Genomic DNA, 21,961 nt, shown 5'->3' with positions numbered 1-21,961 from the left:
TAAGTTTCATTAGGAAATGGTGAAGGCGCCCCTGGTTTTTCCAATGCCATTAACAGTTCCTTTCAGTGCTCATCAAGATTCTCAGTAGAACTTGTAAACTGGTTTCTTTGCATGTCAGATTATGCTCTCAAGTTGAGTACAATTTTGTGATTCCACAGCCATGTATGAAGGACCTACTATGTGCAGGTTCACCCACCCTTTCCCCCCCTGCAGATTCAACCCCTGGGTTTCATAGAGTCAGTGTTGACACCTCCTGTCCCCATTGAGAAAGACCTTTGTCCCCTGGATGTAGGAGCCACAGAAGGAACTTGCTTACAAAGTGACTTATGGCATAGCAAATCTCTTTTACTGGGCATTCATAAGGGAGAGGTGCCATAAATATCTGTCCCTAATTGTTTTATTTATCACTACATTTGATATCTATATGAGAAGACAAGAACAGAGTTAAAATGGCTGAACCAAAGAGCTGTTTTCTTTTTCTTTTTAAATTTTTTAAAAAAATTTCAGCATATCATGAGGGTACAAATATTTAGGTTACATATATTGCCTTTGCCCCACCTGAGTCAGAGCTTCAAGTATGTCCATCCCCCAGACAGTGGGCACCACACTAATTAGGTGTGAATATATCCATCCCCTTCTCTCCCCTCCCATCTGCCAGACACCTGATGAATGTTAACTACTATATGTGCACTAAAGTGTTGATCAGTTAATACCCATTTGATGGTGAGTAAATGTGGTGCTTGTTTTTCCATTCTTGTGACATACTTTACTTAGTAGAATGGGCTCCAGCTTGAAGAACTCTTTTCCACTGGCTTTTGGGCAATAGCTTCAAAGACCTCACCTGATATCAGTGGAGACATATTCGGAGGAAAATGAACACCTTTGCAAAACATGGTTGATATTTTTATTTGGCAGGTCATCTAACTAATTGTGTCTTGTCTGTAAAATATTTTCGGCAGATTTAATCCTTAGGTTGAACACAAAAATTTCTTCCTTTCCTTTCTGTTTATAGTCATTATAAACTGGGGCTAAGGTTTTCATTATATGAAATAGAACTATGTGGATGGAAAATTGTCATGACGATAATTCACATTAAAACTGTAACATTAAACTAGCTACAGAAAACCAAGGTGCTGCTGAGTTCTAGCTGATGGTGGACTAACTTAAAATCATGAATGAGATTAAATTTTTAGATGATTTATTTGGCTATTATAAAACAGACAAATACACAAACACTGATTTTTGGCTGGAATGGAACTTAGAAATGTAATCTAAAATACCCTATTTCAAGATATTAAGGCCCAAAGAATCAAGTGACTTACCAAGGTCACTTTGCTATTTAGTACCAGTTCCAAGATTAAAACCAAAGACCTCTTTTCCCTTGTCCACTGTTCTTTGTCCACTCCGTCCACTGTTCTTTGTTTGACATTCATTTTCTTTTACCTTAACAGGTAACAATATGTGACCAATATGCATGATAGGAAGCAAAATCAATTAGAGGCTATCACAAATAATCAGTCAGGGTGGTGATTTTCAGAAGCTTCTGAAAACATGCTTGGCCTCCCCAGGAATCAATCTCAAAATTCTGTCCCAACTTGGTTTTTGTAAATAGTTTTCTCACAGGCACCCGATAGCTATTCTCAGGACGACAGTCTGCAGTGCTGGAACAGGTCTGTGTAGTTACACTGTCTTCTATCATGCCCCTTCCTTCTCTCCCTTCCCCTTGAAAGAAAAACCCCAGAATGCAGCGGCAGGAACAGACACTGTTTAGCATCTAATTGAATCTGGAATAAATAATAAAATGAAGTCCTGGCCCCAAATGAGCAGGTACTTGATTTTTAGCCAGTGATAGCCGTTTGGCTCTGCATAAGGAAAGGAGATGGGATGTGTAAATTTGTCTTCATGTGGGGTTTATTTCCATTTCAGTAGGGCAAGTCCCATGGCCAGAGAGAGTTCTAGTTGTCTTGAGAAACAGCCAGGATGTGATCAGGAGCTGCGTATTTCTTCACGGAATCTTCGAAGAGCTTTTGGGGGCTCTGGGATGGGAGCACTGACATTACTAAGCAGCTCTCAGTTGTGAAGCCGGGGTAGTGGATCTGTGGCACGAAGCCTTTCTGTCCCTCCTCACTGCTTGCCTCTCCCTCTTTCCTCTCATCTTCCCACCTCCTCCCTGCCTTCTCACCACCACGATTGATCCAGGCCTCTCGGCATCAGTGGGATCTAAAAAGCCCTCGATGGTGTCTCCTCTCTTCCGCTTGGTGGACAGGACTTTTTTCAGAATTGTGCGTATTCCACATTCAGGGCCTGCACATGCCATTGCAGCCTCTCCCCTACATCAGAGCCAGACAGATGCAGAAGCCAGACCGTGAAATGACACTTTGATGTGCGCGTGGTGGGAACACATCATTGGGAAAGCATGACATAACCTAAGCGTGAGCTCAGCCTACAGTGCGGGCACATTCTCCTTTTGGGAATCATTGCAACAGTCCAAATTGCAAAAAGATTTCAAATAAAATATGATTTTCCACCTGGCGGAGAATAATAAAAATTGATTGCCCACCTGTTGCTCCTGGGCTCTGTGACTATTAGACAGCTACTTCACCTCCTGGTAACAGATGCTTTTCTGAACAATTTGAAACAGCCTAGTTACTGCTTTTTCTTCCACACACACACAAAATAATTGTCAGTGGGATTTCAGTATGCGCGATGGTTATAAGATTATATCCAAAGGAAAGATTAGGACTCCAAGATCGGCATGAAATAGCAATTACAACAGTGGTGTCTTGAGGAGCTGTACATTTATTTCCCAGTAGATGCCCTTAATCAGGAGATCTGATGAAGGAAACAGAAAGCCTGCTTGATGGCAACTGAGACTTGTTTGTAATAATAATTTCAGCAATTAGTTATTTTTAACATGTCATTGCTTGCAATAGAACCAGTTGGTGTATGAGGGCAAAGAAACCGATGAAAATTATGAAATCAGGAGCTACTTTATGAGAATGTTTTAGTGAAGTAGTTCAAGGTCTGAAAGATGGGTTCCAGATGGGACCCGCTGTGCCTGTCTTTCCTGGACAGAGGGGCGGGAGCGGTACTGCCAGGTTCTGATGTAGAGCAGCAGTGGCGACGGGGCCACGTATTTGCTCAGTGGCCCCATGGCAGGTCTGCGTCATCACCTGCGTGCCCAGTACTCCTGGATGGAGCACTGGCTTCTCTCCAGCACAGATCCAGGCGTGTGCCTGGGGGCGGGGGGAGGAAGGGAGGTGGAGAAGAAGGCTTGCCTATCTTTCCTTTGGGAATAAAAGAACTTAATAGAATAGATAGACATAAACTAACCGGAGAGTAATCCTGAAGCATCAAATAGGCAAATCCAAGAGAGTGAAGGGGTTGAATGTGGTGTGCAAATACAGTTCACAGTAAGGGATTGTGAGAGTACAGCCAGTCAGGAAAGGCTGCCTGGAAAAAGAACACCACTCACTTTTGATATATTAAAGTTAATAAATTAACAATCCCAAGGAATTTGGGATTTAGTCAAAATGGTTTAAATAGCAAATTGTAGTGACCAGAGCATGTCATGAGATAAGTTGAAGGAAGGCAATGGTGTAAAAGTTAAAGACTCAGATACCTTGTATGTCACCTTTTGGTATAGGCATTTTAGACTCTCCTCCTCTTTTAGACTCTCCTCCTCCTTGTCCTCCTCCTTCTCCCCTCTTCCTCCTCCTCTTCCTCTTCCTGTTTAGAATTCAATAAATACTTGTTGGGTTGAAGTGAATTAAACTATTAACAAAATATATGTAATCTCTCCTACTTAAAGGGATGAAGTAGAATTAGCAGTGGTAAGAAACCTTTATTCTTTTCTCTGATGCTTGTTATTGGAAATCAAGCTAACATTACTCAAATATGTCTTCTTTTTATTATATTTGAGATTTGTCCATCTAGCCAAGAAGTAGTAATTACTCATTTTCGGTAATACCTAGTGTTGTGTTCAAGGATGGTGCAGTGGCACATAATATTCAATTTGCACAAATATGTTAAACCAAGCAAGTAAAACATTGGAAATACATAAATTTTTTCTAACTAATTAACAAAAGTAAAATTAGCAGTAATATTTTATTTATAATCTACTATGATGTTTTCAAATAATACTAACTTTTACTTATTGGATTGCTTGCAATGTCCTAGTCACTTTATCATACGCTGTTAGACTCCTGTATTGAGAATTGTCAGCGACACAGTTGGAGTTTGAGAATTAGGAAATCTTAAAAAGAAATTGTAGTAAAGTGATAACCATTTTCTGTAACACAGGCTTCTGTGACAGATGCTATTTTGACACCACCCATATGTATTTAAAAATGCAAGCAATAGTTTGTGAATATTCCCTAGTTACCATAAAAGAAGGCTCATTACCAGCTTCTTATTCATTTCATTTTATTCATAGCACTAATTATTTTTTTATTTTGGTTTTTATTTTTATTTATATTTAATATATAATATAATATATACATATATTTATATTTATAATTTTTATTTATATTTTTTATTTTGTTTATTTATGTGTGTCTCTCCCCATTGGATTGCAAGCTCTATGAGGGAAAAGACCTTTTCCATTTCAGTATCCTCAGTATATCATTTGGCTATAGCTAGCATTGGCAATAATGCTGTGTAACAAATCATCCCTGAACTCAGCAGCTTAACCCACAGCCATTCAACCTCATAGATCTATGATCTATGGATCAGCAAGGGTGTCTCCTTTTGAGGGTTTGGTGGTTGGAACAGTCTTCACAGTGCAAATCTGCTTGTTCAGATTGTGCTCCATATTTCTCTCACCTCCTCTGGGACTTATGTTTCCTATGGCAAAGGCAAGATGTAACAGGGCAAGCCAAATATGCACAGCTTCCTAAGGTCTAGGTTCAGAACTGATATACTTGGACTTCCACCTACATGCTTAAGTCAAATCAAGGTATATGGCCAAGTATAAGGTCAAAGAGTAGGGAGTACAATGTGCCCATCTTGAGCCCATGGCAAGGGTGTGGATGAAAGGCATGGTGGCAAATTGGAGCCAATCTTTTGAACTATTGCTGGGTGATTGCATGCATTCCCTCCATTCTGTCCATTCGTCTATCATACCCTTTGCAGTGTGATTTTTGAATATTCTCTCTTCAAGAGGTGGGGTTGATTTTTTCACCTCTTGAACTTGGACTAGACTTGGGACTTGTAGAAAAGACATAAATGTGGTACCATATGGTATTCTGATTCCATGCCTAGACCTCAAAAGGCTTTGCATACTGCCATACTGATAAGCCTGAGCTAGCCTGCTGGATGGTGAGAGACATGCGACTCCCAGACCTGTGTTGGAGGCTGTCCTAGACTTCACAGTTCCCGTCAACCTGCCCACAAATGCATGGGAAGCCCTCCTACCATGAACCAAGTCAGCACAGCCAGACTGGCACATAGACTCATGAGCAGAAATAAATGCTTACTGCATTAAGCCATGGCACTTGGGGATATCTATATCTATATCCCATATATATATACCTGTGTGTATGTATGTGCATGTGTACACACACACACACACACACACACACACACACACACACACACACAGAAAGAGGTAACTGGTACAACCACATCCAGTATCTAGCATGACACAGAATAAGGACTGACTATTTAATAATTCATGGAACTCTGAGTCACATATTATAGGAGCCACAAACTCTTTCTGTGACAAGATAAACATACTTACAAAAGCCATCATTTTGCATACGATACCAAGGAAATTGAAGACCACCTGGGCCTGTCTATGGACTACAGTGAATTCACATGGCCCAGATAGAGCCATCTGGATGACCGACTAACTTTTGTAAGCTCTGACCCCACAATCTGAAATCAGTATCAGATTTTACCTTTTGGAAGTTTCTGGATTCTTTCTATAACTAAACACTTATGAAGACTTTATTCCACTTATTTGTGCCCTACCAATTGTGTCCAGCCCATCCCCTGTCTAGAATGTCAGGGTGTCTTTATCTAAAGCTTTTCAGTGACAAATGGTATCAATGTTCACAAGCCCCTCTGTGACCCATGGCTTTCCTAAGATAATCCTATTCATGAAAACGAAACACAAACCATAACAACGGAGCAAGACAATTCTCAGGAAAAGTCCCAGATAACTTTGAGACATGAACAGATGAGTAGAGCTTCACACCTGCAGGATCTTATCATTTTCTCTTTCCCCTTCTCTTTCCTAAATGCCTCAAAAAATAAATAGTCTTTATCTAGAATTTTTAGGTTGCTGTCTTATTATTATAAAATCTTTAATGTAACATTTGAGAAATTTCTTTCCTTTCAAGTGAAATCATGATAGGAAATTTTCTAAGCTGGATACTGCAAATGTAAAGCAGAACAGACAGGTTTTATGGAATCACATATTAACATAGTCAGAAGCCTAGTACATGAATTTACAGCTGAAGAATGCAAATATCCTAATTTTATCATGGGTTCCGCAAATTTAGCAAGGAACTCCCAGCACTCACTGCCTATGTTCGTCAGCAGAGAAACTAAACCCTTTGGTTTTTTTTCTTGCCTTTTTACTCCCACCGACTAGAAGTATTTTTCAGCATGCAGATAGATCTTCAGTCTCTTGTTTTGCCCAACCCCCAGGTTTTTTTTATTAGGCAGAGTGCATTTTGATACACATTTTCCAGAATTTTACTTTTCTCAAAAACATCATGGTGGCATTGGATGAATTAACTGTGCTTCTTTTTCAAAAGATTGATATATTGATATATTTGTGTATTTGCTTCTGCTTTGGCTACTGGATATTGTGAAAATAAATATTTTAGGGACTACATTAAAAAAGAGTATTACACTATTAAGCTGAGGCTCATGCCTAACACTGAATTCTTAATTTATCCTTTAAGACAAGAAACATTTTAAAGATAATTTTTCTTTACAAGTTTAAGCATTCCTTAAGTGTGTTATTTTTTTTCTGAATGTACAAGAAATGAAAAAAAACCCTCCTTGTTGTTTTTTACATATCTATACCTACCTATGAATATAACATATCCATATTTCAAATTCACATGCAAATTATATGTATGGTGTTTGAGTGCTGTTAAAAGAAACAACTCTAAAGCACTGTTGCACCTTTTCTTATGAAATGCTGAACCAGTTTTATTTCAGTTATGCTTCATGCATTGAAGCTGATAACAAATAGAGAAACACCAGGGTGCCAAAAGAGAAGCTAATCAGGACCCACTTAGGGAAGTTGAGCCTAGAAAGTCACAAAGACTGACTACGGGAACAAGAAATAACCTACTGCATGACAAATATAATATCCTTCTAAGGTGGAACTTGCATATTTCCCTATGTGTGACCTCCTCTCACCCTTCTGTCTGGCATTAAATAGCCACGTGGCTAGGATGCCCCTTACTGTTTCTAAATGTCCTCTTTAAAAATATGCAAAATGATAAGTAACATGGTTGAGGTAAAACATTAGCTGACTTTCGGGGTTCTCACAAATTCCAAATATGTTATGACTTTTAAAAATCTGGGCCTGCTGAAGAATCAGGTTTATTTCTAGCCTTAAAATATTAAAGAGTGAAGAGTGAAGCTCTGTTTCCACAGTAGCAGTGGGAAGAGTTCTGTGATCCTGTTCACTAGTGAAGTAAACATAACTAATGAAATTTATATTAAATAAACAAGCATTTAAATCTCTGGAAATTGTCCTAAAGCATATAAAAACAAAGAAACATTTATTTAAGAAAACCCCCAACTTGGTAAGAACAATTAAGAGTTTGTGGCATTTGAACCATGGCTCGCATCTTCCATACTCTCTTTCAGCTCAACACGATGGAAACTCCACTCTAGGTGGGTGTAGCCAAGATCACAGGGATCTCTCTCTCTCCTTGGTTCCCAGTTGAGAGCTATGCTGTCTCCCTAGGAAAGGCAGATGGCTAGAATTTCTCATCCCTCTCCCCCTAGCAATGTGTTATAGAGGCTAAAGTCTAGGCAAGTACTACCTAGAGGTGTGGGCTTCCACCCACCTAGCACTTGCTTATGGGACAGAGACTCTACCTCAGGCATAGCAAACTGAGAATACTAAAGCCATGATGCTCTTGACCTAGCTTACTTGTAGGGTGGTGGTTCCATGCCAGGATATATAAGCTGGAAAGGCCAGAGGCTACTACTCTCATCCAATGCACTGCTGTTAAAGAAGAGTAACACTCCACTAGCAGCTCACAGTAGCAGCTCACTGTGACCACCCTAGCTTTAGAGCTGTGGCTTTGTAATGTTCGCCCAGGGGAAGAGACATCTTATAACAACAGAGAGCTCCAGAACTCTCCCCAAAGGCAATGGCTTCATGTGAAACAAAGTGTAGGAAAATTCAAGTTTAAGGACATTCTAAAAAACAATGGGGAGATGGGCAGCAAGCAGTTAAGAGAAGGTTGATGGCTGCTGGTAGCTGCTTGAGAGAAACAAGCCAACCAGTAGGCTAGCTACTTTACCAGACAGAACTGGGGAAAAGACAGCTAAGAAGAAACTCTAGGGTCAGAACAAACCTCAAAGATTACTTTAAAAGAAAAGCATCCCCACAAAGGGTTCTGAATTTAATTGGATCAGACTATGGCAACAATTTATGCCCCAGACTCATTGTTGAAAACTATAGAGCAATTATCTAGAAATTGTTAGAGGCCAACAGCTGAGTGAGATTAAGGAAAAAATACAGTAAAAACTGGCCTGCTGAAACTACTGTAATAACAGGGTGACTGTGTATATATTCAAGGCTACACTCTCTGAGGCATAATCTATAGGCTTCATACTTTGGGGGAGATAGACTTGACTAAAATAGTCCAGCCAGTCACTAAGCAAATAAACAAGCAAACAACAGCAACAAGCCCCTAAAGGGGAGGATCAACATCCAGAGTTGCCATAATGTACTATCTAAAATGTCCAGATTTTAAACAATGAGAGTTGTAAAGAAGCAGGAAATTATGACCAATGCACAGAAAAAAAAATCAGGTAGCAAAAATTGCCTGTGAGAAAGCAATGATATTAGATTTAAAATAAAAATGTGTGAAAGCAGCTATTATAAATATATTCAAGAAACTAAGTGAACCTTTTCTTAAAGAAGAGAACAAGTGATGACAAATCTCATCAAATATAGCATATCAACATAGGGAGATAAATTATTAAAAATAAAAATGAAAATTCTGGAATTGAAAAGTAAAATAACTGAAATGGAAAATTTACTAGACAGAGTCACCAATAAATTGAACTGGCACAAGAAATAAATAACTAATTTGAAGGTACACCTACAGAGAGTATACAATCTGAAATTCAGGGAGAAAAAGAATGACACATATGAACAGAGCCTCAGAGAAATATGAAACACCATCAAACACACCAACATACGGACTATGTGAGTACCAAAAAAAGAGAAGAAAAGCAGCAGACAAAATTTTAAGAAATAATAGCTGAAAACATCCCAAATTTGATGAAAAACATTAACACACACATTAAAAAATTCTGAAGCTCAATTAGGATGAATGTAAATAATTCACATACATCATATTAAAAATGCCAAAAGCAAAAGACAAAGGAGAAAATTATTGAAAATGCAAGAGAAAAATGACTCCTCATTTATAAAGAAACCACAACAAGATTAACCACTGATTTCTCAGTAAAAATAATGGAAATCAGACACAATAGGATAACATATTCAATGTGCTGAATGAAAAAAAAATGCCAAACAACAATCTTATATCCAGCAAAACCACCTTTTATAAATGAAGGTGAAATAGACATTTCAAGAAAAACAAAAATTGAGAGAATTTGTTGTTAATAGACCTGATTCACAAATCAAAGGAAGTTTTTTTCAAACTGAAAGCAAGTGACTACAGGTGGTAGTTCAAATCCACCTTTTTAAAAAAATAGCTCCACTAAAATGATTGTATGATTATAAAATATAGTATAAATGCATATTTATTTTCCTTTCTCCACTTAACTGATACAAAAAGCAATTGTATAAAATAATATGTATATAATTTTATCGTTAAATCTGTAACATGGAGAAATGCTATATATTTGCCAATAACAGTACAAAAGATTGAGTGGAAGCAAAGCTGTACTGAAGTAAACAATGAAATTAGATAGAATATCAAATGCTCAGAAACAAATGAATCAGAAATGGTAAATAAGGTTGATATAGCAAACTTTTGGCAGAATTTGTGTGCTCTTATACTTTGTATATTTTCTGTCCTTTCATCTTTTAACTACTTTAATAAATATGAAATTATATAAAGTAATAATGATAACAATGTGTTATTTGGTTTGTAATATATATAGGTGTAGTATGTTAGTATAAAACTGAGTTGATTCTTATAAATTATGTTTTATATTGTAAGTCTGGTAGCAAACATTAAGAAAACAACTCAGAAAATATAGTAAAAAGTCATTAGAGGAATTAAAATGTTATACTACAAAATATTCACTTACTGCAAAAGAAAGCACAAAAGGAAAACTAGAGGAAGAAAAAAGACATATGGCATATATAGAATAAAAAGTTAAATGGCAGACTATAACTATGGCAATAACAATACTAAATGTGAATGGATTAAATAATCTAATGAAAAGGCATGCATTAGCAAAATAGATAAAAAATTATAAGACCCAACTATATGCTGTTTACAAGAGGAACATTCCTTTAGTTTTAAGGATACACATAGGTCAAAAATAAAAAGATGGAAGAAAATATGTCATGTAATCAGTGGCCATAAGAAAGCTTGAGTGGCTATATTAATATCATACAAAATCAACTTTAAAACATAATACTTTACTAGAGATATAAAGGACTATTTTATGATGGTAAAACAGTCAATCCAAAAGGAAGATATAACAAATATAAATACATGTGCATGTAACAACAGAGCACCAAAGTAAATGAAGTAAAAACTGAAAGAAAGTAAGGGAAAATAGACAATTCTGGAATAATAAATGAAGATTATAAAACCTCACTTTTAATAACAGATAGAAAAATTAGATAAAAACTCAACAAAGAAGTAAAAGACTTAACAAAACTATACTAGAATCTGTAAAATGTTCCATCCAACAACAGAGTATGTATGCTTTTCAAATGTTCATGAGACATTCCCTAGGATAGACAAGATGCTGTGCCACAAAAAACCTCAATACATTTATAAAGATTGAAATAATACCAAGTATTATCTCCAATTACAGTAAAATAAAATTAGAAATCAATAACAGTAGGAAATGTGGAAAATTCACAAAAATATGGAAATTAAACAGCACATTCCAAAATAACCAACGAGCCAAAGAAATCTTAAAGGAAAGAAAATACTTCAAGATGAAAGAAAATGAAAACCCAATAAAGCAAAACCCATGGAAAGCAGTTAAACACATGACTACAAAGAAATTTATACCTCTATATACATTTTAAAAATGAAGATCTCAAATAAATAATATAACCTTCCACCTTAAAACATGGAGAAAAGAAGAGTGAACTAAACCTAAAGCAAACAGAAGGAGAGAAATGATAAAGATTACAGCAAAAATTAATAAAGCAGAATGAAAACAATAAAGAAAATCAATGCAACCAAAAGTTAATTCTTTGAAGAGATTGATAAAATGGAGAAACCTTTAGCTTGCCTGATGGGGGTGGGGGGGAAGAGAGAGAGAGAGAGAGAGAGAGAGAGAGAGAGAGACCAAATTACTGAATTACTAAAGGAATGCAGGACATTACTAATAACCTTGCAGAAACTAAAAGACTTATAAAGGAATACTATAAAAACTGCATGCCAATTAATTAGATATTAATCACTTAGATGAAATGGACAAATTTGTAGAAAGAAAACTATTGAAACTGACTAAAGAAGAAGCAGAAAATCTGAGTAGATCTCACCACTCCTTTCAGTATAGCCCAAAGAATTGAAAACAGGTATTCAAGCAAAGACTTACACACATATGATTGGGTATTGAATCAATATTGAATATTGTTCAACCACAAAAAGGAATGAAGTAATGATTTGAATGTGGTGAACCTTGAAAGCATTACACTGTTTGAAAGAAGCCAGACACAAAAGGTCACATATTGTATTTTTCCATTTATCTGAAGTATTCAAAGTAATAAAATCCATAAAGACAGAATGTAGATTGGTGGTTGTCAGGGGTTGAGAGAAGGAGGGAAAGTAAGTAAATGCATAATGGGTATAGGGTATAGGGTTTTATTTTGGGTGATGAAAATATTTTGGAACTACATAGATGTAGTAGTGGCATAACATTGTGAATGTATTAAATGCCACTAAACTGTTCATTTAAAATGGATAATTTTATGTCATAAGAATTTCACTTCAATTAAAAAATAAAAGGAATTACTTTCTGGAAAGAGATTAAGTAGGTACTTGGGAAAATAAAACATTGTAGAACTTAATTTTTAAAACTCAAGAGTTTTGTTTTTCTATATAATGGGCAATAGAGCAATAATTTATTAAACTAGTGTTTCTGTGTTTTTGAAAGTTTGATATTGTCAGTTTGGAGTCAGAAGTTTCATTTTCAAGTACTAAATACTTCGGGTTGTGGATAATTCATTAACCTCAGCATTCTTACTTGAAACATAGGAATCATAATGATCATACTTACTCACCATACTTCCCTGGATCAAATGAGGTCTGTATGGTGGAGGAAATTGCTTTGCAATGTACTATGTCAATATAGAATGCTACTCGGTGCTATCATGTTGTTCAATTCCAGGAGTTACCAGCTATTTAGCTTACAGTTAATGCACTGCTGCCTTGGGCAATGCTACCAATTTGACCATTATTGAGTTGTGTACTATGCCTCAGTTGGATACATGAATAACACTCATTTAGCAATAAATGAATTTTATTTACTCTATGTTCACTTAGAAAATGAGAACATATTTTGGGAGAATTATTTTTAGAAGGACAAATTTGAAGAGTTTTTCAGGCCAACATTTTTTTTTTTTTAATTCTGGGGTTTATTCTAAAGGATTGAAAACTATTTTAGGACATATTTTAAAGTGGTGGCTTCTGTCTTGGTTTCTTTCATTTTTCTGGTTTCCAATACTTCTGCCACTAATAATAATATAATAAGGTACGTAATAGACGTATTTTCCCAGTGTTACACATCTTGATCTCTTTAATGTGCTTTCTCCTTTTTAAAGACTGAGTCAAGGAGAGAAACAGCAAAGTCTTTGGCTCTAGCTGTAAATCTGATTTTGCCAGTGACAAGGATTAAATATCAAGGGTGGGTTCCAGTTGTTATTTTACTGTGGCCATTTTGAAAGGCCATGTCTTATCAATTCTCCACTCCCAGAGACTGTCACAGTACTGATGGACAGTCAGCTATAGTCAGTGTAAGACTCTCTGCTTAGATAATCAATGAACAGCTGGTCCCATTCCAGATATTGTGCTCATGTCCAAGGGTGGATCATATTAAGCCTACCAAGCTGCAGTTATTTATTGACAGCCTAGCAGCAGTGGCCTGGGGCCCAGAACAGCCTCCCCTGGGAAGGCCTAATGCACACCAACAAGTCCCTAGTCTAAGAAACAGTGCCATTTGACACATACTATGTCTTTTCTTTTTGATTGTATACAGGGTCTGTTTTCTTGAGATACTTTGAAAATATATTTCCTTTCATTATAAAATTAATGCATGTTTATTAGAGAAAAATCAGAAAGCACACATAAATTAATAAGATAATAAGATAATAAGATATCCTACCATTCAGAAGTAATCGGTTATCATATTTGTATATACATACATAGACAGGCACACACTCATACATTGCAAAACGGCACTATCACTGGGTTATTGTTTTGGAATACACTTTTTAAAACCAACATACATAATTAACACCTTTTCATTAAATACATGTTTCTAGAATATTATTTTTAATGACTGTGCAACATTCCATTGTATGGATGTGGCACATTTACTAAACCAATCTCCTGTTTTGTAATTTTTGGTTATTTTCTTGGACTTCTGTAGAAAATGCAAATATTTATTTCATTCCTGAAATAGTTTTAGAATAGAAACATGCTTTTTAAGGAATTAGTCACTGTGGATGACTTTTGTATACCTCTTCATTAAAAATGATGACATTTTACTTTGTGTTTTTAACTTCTCTTTTAACTTCTCTTAGCTCTTCTGGGAGGCAGATTTCTCCTCAGCAGGAACCCTGCCATTTATAGCCTCATTGTCTCAAACACACTCCCGCTCTTCATTTTCTGAGATTCATTTCTCTACCTAAGCCCAAGAACCATGGTAATTATGTCTTGCTCTTTGCACCCATTCTTGGGGAATGTCTCCTGAGCCTCCTGGCGAGGATGAGCTTTTAGAAGACAATTTAGAGATGTCTACTAAATGGGGGCGTGCTTGAATATCAGAACTTTATATCCTAAGTTGCTGTTGAAAATTCATATTGGAAAGTCCACTTTCCCATGGTTAATGAATACTAATGATTTTCTCCAAGGTTTATGGAAGGAAAGGTTTGTATAATGGCCTTTTACTACAAACATGCTAAAACTAATTCCCAGTAATGGCAGCACATGTTTTTCCACTAGGATGTTCCCTGGAATTAAAACTTTATATCTTCAGAAGTACATCATCAGGGTAGTCTCAAAATACAGGTAAAGAAAAGTTCAAGAAGAAAATTGGTTAACTTTGCTTTGGCTTTAGACAAAAAAAATAAAGTACACAAAACAGAGTGAGTGCTCATTACTCATATACTTATAAGAATGGCAAAGACTGATAGAAATTCTTCCTGATAGGACCTTTATAAGTCACCTAGAATAACCTCTTCATTTTGTAACCAAGGAAAAATGAAAAGACTGATTCAAGGTTACATACACTAATGATAACTAATTTTACCTAAATCAGAATTAAGGTTTTTATTTTCTGATTTCCAGTTCATTTTTTTCCCATAAAATTTAATTGCAGACTACTATGCAATTCATACCACAGGAAAAGGTAGTTATATACGTCTTCCAACTGCCTAGAGAGCGAAGGGAAGCCTCAGGAGTAAGTAAAGAGTAACTGTTTTGGGAGTAGTGCACCAAACAGTTAAGGTGTGCACTTGAGAGCCAGTGAAGTTTGCAAATCTCATTTCCACCAGTAAAGCCGTGTGATGTTGGTCACCTCATAGTTTCTCTTTGTCTCTGATTCTTTTGCTCAGTAAAATGGAAATGATAATAATAATAATGATAGAATTAATATGGGTGTTCATAAGATGACAGGTGAAGGCCACGTATAGTTGCCATAATAAAACAAGCAGAAAATCGGCCATATGGTAGGTAAATCATATTGGCTGTCTCTCCAGATCACCATGTCCGGAGCTCTGCAAGTACTAAGAGTGTTGAGCTGTTTTCTTTCTTTCTGATGATGGTGCTTGTAATACTTTATGTTCATGGCCTTACCAATGGCACCTCTACATTTAGAGAAACCGTTACAATTAATGAGGAGGTACAAGGTTGTTCTAATACTAACAAATACTGGTATTCTGACAGATAAATTCTATAGCAATAGAACAACTGCAGCCTACTTATTGTGAGCTAAATGGGCTGAAACCATCAATCTTTTAAATTTGGCTTAGTTCCTATGCTCATGATTTTTGGAACCTGTCATTTTTTCTCAGAATTTGAAGGAAAAAGAACTATAAATTCACATTTTTCTCTCTGATTTTCATGCTGCCCACTAACTAGCACCTACTGGGGAATGGATAGCTTATTTGCCCTCCTTCCTTCCTAATTTGAAATGTTCAAACATCAAAGGGTGAACATGATGCTTTAAGCATTTCTGGTCACAAATAATGTGTCTGATTGAAGCCCACTGTTGAGACAGTTTTATCACCAGAATAATTAATGTTTTAGCTGGGATCCTCATTCCACGTTGCTTCTGGCTGTGAATTTTGATTAGGTGCTAAGAGAAGAGGATTTCATTAGCAGCTCACCAGAGATGTTGTTATTCAGTTGCTACCAAACTAAATAAGGAACTTTGTGACTGAATATGATTGCCCAAGGTTTGTTTGTCCCCCTTCCGACCCAGCTGGTTGGTTGTAGTATAATAAAAATGGTACCGTTTGTGCTTCTTTAGCAGGAGACGTGATTAGGCCATGAAGGTCATAAGCTTACGTCATCAGAACTTCTTCCTGCCACTGTCTCTGACCCTGGCATTACTAATCATATTACTGGCAAAGACTTTTCTCTTGATTTATCATTGCATAATGGTTCCATGACTTAGTTCCAAAAGAAATTACCCATCACAGCTTGTTCCTTTTTGGTTTTCTTGAGCAGGTCAAAAGAGAGTCCCAACAAAAAAGCTGAGCAAGACTGAATTCTTGATCATTTTCCAAGTTTTAACTTACTTCATTACAACAGTATCATGTCTCTTCACTCTTCCATATTAAACCTCAGTTCATATCTTTACCTCATCAGCACATGTGGGCAACCCTTAGGAAGTGAAATTAATTATTATAAGGTCAGACCCCACAAACGGTATATTCTATATGAGGTGGGGGGGGGAAATGTCTTGTCTAACTTGGGTCTCTATTCAGAGAAATCTAGGTATAAAAACATATTTCTGAGCTATTGGTTCATATTTGTGGGTATATTATTTATATACATTTTCTTCAGTGTTTGATTTTGCTTATGCATAGAACAACATTTTTTTTTATGTTACACTATTATGATGTAAAACTGGTTTAAAATTTTTTTTTCTTAAAATTGATGATGCCTCTGTTTCCTGAGGACCACATTTTGAGTTCATTTTAGGTTTCTTTGAAGGAGGTTGGTAGCCAAGGAATGTGACAAGGAGGATCATGTTTGGTTTTTGTTATGATGTTCATTCCCACCTGTAAAGAAAGCCAGAATAACTCATTTACTCAGTCATGGGAATTAATTAGCTGCTTTCTATGGCCAGCTCTAGCAGCCTATGTTCTAAGTTAGTGCAGAAGGTGAGAAGAGCCTATCTGTTCAGATTCAGGAAGAGCTTCAGCTAATCCAGTAAAGTAGAAGTTTCTATTAGTTTTAACAGTGAAAGGTAAAGATGGAAGAAACAGATGGAATTTAACAGCAGAGAAGCTGTAATTAAACAGAGATAATAGGTAAGATTTGCTGCATGCCTCCTGTGTGCCAATTACTATACTAAACAATTGTATTTTATCACTGAACCTCAAAATACACCTTCAGGGACATTTAATATAAGCTTTCTCATATGAACTCAATTTGTCATATTGTGGGAATGACTGGCTTTCACGATTCTAATCAATAAACATGGTATAATCCTCTTCTTATTTTGGTCTTTATTCCCTGCCAGCAATGTTCTCCCTGTAGATAGAACTTAGCAATACTCCATATAGAGAACTTTTACATCTTTTGCTAGATTTATTCTTAATAATTGTTTTGCTGGGTGTGGTGGCTCACACTTGTAATCCCAACACTTTGGAAGGTTAAGGCAGGAGGATCCCTTTAGGTCAGGAATTCAAGACCAGCCTGAGCAACATAGTGAGACCCTACCTCTACAAAAAATAAAAAAAGTTAGCCAGGCATGGTAGCGCACCCCTGTTGTCCTAGCTACTCGGGAGGATGAGGCAAGAGGATGGCTTGAGTCTAGAAGTTTTAGTCTGTAGTGAGCTATGTTCACACCACCACACTCCAGCCTGCGAGACAGAGTAATACCTTGTCTCTAAAAAGAAAAACATATTTAATTTTTTTTCATAGTATAAATTGTTGTTCTAATTTCAAAGTCTAGTTGTTTGCTTCTAATATAGAATAGATGTAATTTATTTTTCTTTATGAACTTTGTATCTAGTGACCTTGTTAAATTCACTAGTAACTTTTTGTATATTCCTGAGGATATTTTTATGTAAACAAATTGTCTCCCACACGGAGATGGCTTTGCTTCCTACTTTCAGATTGTAATGCATTTTGTTTTCTTGGGTTATTGTGGTGGTTTACAACTGAAGGAAATTTTGCTCCCCAGGGGATATTGGTAATACCTTTTCAAAAAATTTTGGTTGCCACAACTTAGGAGTTGGTATTGGTATGTAGTGAATAGAGACTAGGGAGGCTGCTAAACATAATGCAGTGTACAGGACAGCCCTCCACAACAAAAATTTATCCAGCCCACAATCCAAATAGTGCCATTGTTAAGAAATCTACTTTGTTGTAATGGCTTGGGCATCTATTGCTCTGTTTAGTACTATGTTGAATAAAAGTGGTGAGAACATACATTCACCTTGTTTCCTTCTTAGGGGAGAAAGTGTTCAAGTGCTTAATATTTTATCATTAAGGTACAATATGCAGTATTTTATAGATGTTTTAAAGATATCCTTTATTAAATTTAGAAAACTTTTTATTGTAGATTGAGGATTTTTATCGCAAATGTATGTTGATTTTTATCAAAAGCTTTTTTCTTTTTATTGAGTTGGTGATTTTTCTCCTATAATCTCTTAAAATGATGAGTTACACTGATTGATTTCCAAATGTTAAACCAACTTTGCGTATATGAAACTTTGTCATTTTAAAAACATATTTCTGGATTTGATTTTTCTGACATTCCTAGTTGGTGCTTTAAAAACAATTTCTATCTCTCTTCATCGATCTTCTTTATTTGATGAAACAACATTCTCACACTTTTCTTTAATTCTTTAGACATTGTTTCCTTTTGTTCTTTGACCATATTTATAATAGTTGATTTAAAATCTTTCTCTCATGAATCCACTGTCTGGGGTTCCTCTAGGACAGTTTTTATTGACTAGTTTATTTCTTCTCCCTGTGTATGACCCAAGCTTCCATTCTCTTTGCATGTCTTATAATTTATTGTTGAAAACTAGATATTTTAAACAATATAATATGGGGGACTCTCAGGGTTATATCCACCCCAAGGTTTTTATTCTAGCTAATTGGTCTTATTTGTGGTGTTGTTGCTGTTAGTCTATATATATATGTGAGGTATAGTAATCTTAACTTTGTGAATGTTATATCATATAATTTCAGATTATTTCATATTCTTCCAAAGAACATTGGGTTGCTTTTAAGCAGGCAATTAATCTGGTTAACTCACACTGGAGTTCTTAATGCCTGTAAGGATTGGGAAAAGGTGGGAATTTCAGATCCTAGGCCAGTTCTTTAATCCTTAGCTGCAGGTTGCTTTCATTTTTACCTCACACATCTGTGGCTCAAGAGTCAGCCAGAGCCTTAACCTCAGTTTATACACAGAATTTGAGGTTTTCCTTTCACCTCTGGTAGACCTGGCTTTCATATTTCTTTGTCCTGGTTCTTCTGCCAGAAAAATGGTAGACTTTCTACTGGAGTTCGAGCTGCTCTGCACCAATCCTGCCACACACAGGGCCGGTCTACAGAAACCCCCATGCCCGCCTACAGCTTGTCCAAGCTGTGAACCTCCAGCCACAGTTTGTTTCGTTAAATCTTTAGAGTTCTCGGGTAGTTGTGTTTTATGTTCTGCCCAGAGTCTATAGCTGTTATCCGTGGGAGGATTGGTTTGCCATGTGCTCCCTTATCTATCTAAGACATGGATCTCTTTGGCTTGATCTTGGATCTCCTTTATCCTAAGATTAGGATGAAGCATATACCTGTGTTCTGTCTCCCTCCTTCTAGGACTCAGCTGCACCTTCGGCTCAGCAGTCCTGCTGAGTGAGGCCGGGGACCTGGAATGAAGCTGGGGCTTTACTGGGTGAGTCAGTGTCCTGCTCTAGAAGACCCCTGTGAGGACAGCATCTTGGTGGGGGGTTAGGGAGGGGCAGGGAATTGAAGTACCCTAATACTTTAAGTGGCATGTGAGTAGGTTCTGCACTTGCAGCATCTCACTCTGGCTGTACTGTAAGATGCCTTTTGTTTAGTCGTTGTGAGCACTTATAGCCTTACAGTTTGAGTGTAGGAAGTACAATGATCACTGGCTACTCCCTAAGTGGGAGAAACATTGTTAGTGGTGTGAATGTGAACGTCTAGGGTTGTTCACGATGGTTGCAAGAAACATAATTCTCCATTTCCAAGCCTGAGGGGGGCCAGGCTGAGGTAAAGAATGTCTTCCTTTCCCGGTCTCTCCCCTTTGCCCGTTTGGCTTATTGGTAGTACAAGAAGCTTTGCCCAGTCTAATTACATAGGCTGGATCGATAGTTGAAATGAATGTGCTACTGCTAATGTAATAAAGTTAATAACTGACTTAAATTATTCGGTATTGATTCTCAATTTCCTTATGTTTGGCCATTTCCATATGAATGCTTGTTTCAAGAAAGCTAATGTGGGCTCATAACCAATTCTGAAGTATAGCTTTATACATATACACATATATGCATTCATGCATTGCTTAACGATGAGGATACATTCTGAGAAATGTGTCATTAGGCAATTTTGTCATTGTGTGAACATCATAGAATGTACTTATAGAAACCTAGATGGTGTAGCCTACTGCACACCTAGGTTATATGGTATAGCCCACTACTCCTAGGCTACAAACCTGTACAGCATGTTTGTAGTTCTACTGAACATTGTTGACAATTGTACACAATGGTAAGTATTTGTGTATCTAAATATATCTAAACATAAAAAAAGCACAGCAAAAATATGGTATTATACTCTTATGGGAAGACTTGAATATGTGTTCTGTCATTGACTGAAATGTTGTTATGCAGCATATGACTATGTGTGTGTATATATATTTATATACACACATATATAATATATATATTATATTTATATATAAATGTCTTTTAATGATTCCTCAAAGAAGGATCTGATTATAGGAGAACAATAATCTGCCTCTGCTTGCCTGGAGGCATTTGTTACCTATGAAAATAGATATTTCAGAAAAACAATCAGACGACATTCTAATGATGGAAGTTCAGTGACAAGAACGGGCAAGGTGAAAAGGTTACTGGTTTCTGTGCTGACCTGACTACACATATGAAGGATTCTCAGTGACATGATGCAAGAAGGGTGGGGGCAGACTTGACATTGTTACAGAAGAGAAACTTACATAGGGATGGAGCCCAGTGCCCAAAGACAGCTAGGAACATACTCGTAGTCAGAAGTCCAGTTTATTAACTTGCTACAGCAATATAGCAGCACACAAACCATAGCATCTCAGCAAGTAGAAGGAAGGATGGGTTTATTGCAGGGATTGGGCTTGTGTTAGGTGATTTGGGGGATGGCTTAAAGAAGTGAGGGCTGGTTCTGCATTGGGTGCTGCAATAAGCAGATGTGATTTGATGATGGTGTGTATTCCCCCACCTCCCTTGCATTTTTTAAAGTTTTATTGAGACATAATTCACATAACATATAATTTAAATTAATGCATTAATCCATTTAAATTAATGCAATTAAATGGTTTTTAATATATTCACAGTATATCTTTAGCAGAAAGACTAAAGATACATATGAACAAGGGCCAGACCATGTATAAAAATATAATTTTAACCCACATTCTGCAGCAATCAGTCCAGGAAATCAACCCATTATCTCTAGTGACTATCCCAAGAAGCCAATCTACTGTCTATGTCAGATTTGTAGAAAGTAAGGCCACTATCTCTAGCAAACAATCTAGGATACCAAATAATAACTCCTATAAAAATCAGTCCCAAATGGCCAGGATTTGATTAATAATTCACAGTTTCCCTAATTTTTTGCCCTCACTCCAAACTCGATCCAACCAAAGAAAGCCAAATACTCATTGTTAAGAATATAGGATGCCTTGCTGCTTCTTATCTGCCTTCAGCTCCTCACACTGACAGCCTCCAAGCAAGGCACACCTGAAGCCTTCCCTCCCTTTTTCCACTATGAAGCTTTCCCATTCCTCTGCCTGCCTTTGAGTCTCTGCCAAACACAACTCATGGTGGCTTACTCCCTTGCTATAGCAAGCTCTGGATAAATAGCCTTTGTCCATTCTTAGTCCATTAGTCTTTATTTCCATA

The 21,961-nt window shown here is 36.7% G+C and overlaps 1 long non-coding RNA gene across 1 annotated transcript in view; it reads left to right on the top strand.

Annotated features, from left to right (window-relative positions):
• The window catches only part of LOC142869983 (uncharacterized), a 46,445-nt gene extending 26,717 nt beyond the window's left edge, over positions 1-19,728 (top strand). Inside the window, exon 3 of the long non-coding RNA XR_012918510.1 lies at positions 19,650-19,728. This is a non-coding gene — a long non-coding RNA (uncharacterized LOC142869983). The remainder of the gene's footprint in view (positions 1-19,649) is intronic.
• The last annotated feature ends 2,233 nt before the right edge of the window (positions 19,729-21,961 follow it).

Source organism: Microcebus murinus, chromosome 3 (assembly GCF_040939455.1).
Source record: "Microcebus murinus isolate Inina chromosome 3, M.murinus_Inina_mat1.0, whole genome shotgun sequence".
Classification (NCBI taxonomy): domain Eukaryota; kingdom Metazoa; phylum Chordata; class Mammalia; order Primates; family Cheirogaleidae; genus Microcebus; species Microcebus murinus.
This window is presented reverse-complemented; position numbering and strand designations above follow the sequence as displayed.